The sequence below is a fragment of the Buceros rhinoceros genome, unplaced genomic scaffold (genome assembly GCF_000710305.1).
Source record: "Buceros rhinoceros silvestris isolate BGI_N320 unplaced genomic scaffold, ASM71030v1 scaffold33442, whole genome shotgun sequence".
Taxonomy (NCBI): Eukaryota; Metazoa; Chordata; class Aves; order Bucerotiformes; family Bucerotidae; genus Buceros; species Buceros rhinoceros.
Genome location: NW_010400326.1, coordinates 43,125 through 43,500, shown reverse-complemented (window position 1 = coordinate 43,500; position 376 = coordinate 43,125). Strand labels below are relative to the sequence as shown.

The 376-nt window shown below is 59.3% G+C and overlaps 1 protein-coding gene across 1 annotated transcript in view; it reads right to left on the bottom strand.

Annotated features, from left to right (window-relative positions):
• The window catches only part of ANKRD17 (ankyrin repeat domain 17), a gene marked incomplete at its 5' end in the record, with an annotated part of 30,765 nt that overhangs the window by 883 nt on the left and 29,506 nt on the right, over positions 1–376 (bottom strand). The window lies entirely within an intron of this gene.

Here is a 376-nt window from a genome sequence, read left to right as displayed (position 1 = left end):
ACTGACGCCTGTCCCGCAGCACCGCCACCGCACAGCTAGAAAACCCCTCCAGGGACGGGGACTCCACCACTGCCCTGGGCAGCCAGGGACTCGCCTGCACACCCCTTTCTATAAGGAATTTTTTTGCTACCTCCAACCTCAAGCTCCCCTGGTGCGACTCGAGGCTGTTTCCTCTTGTCCTGTCGCTTATTGCAAGGGAGGAGACTGACCCCCACCTCACTCCAACCTCCCGTCAGGGAGTTCTGGAGAGTGATGAGGTCTCCTCTGAGCCTCCTCTTCTCCAGGCTAAACCCCCCAGTTCCCTCAGCCGCTCCTCCCAGGACTTGCTCTCCAGACCCTGCACCCTTCATTGCCCTTCTCTGAATCTTCTCCGGTA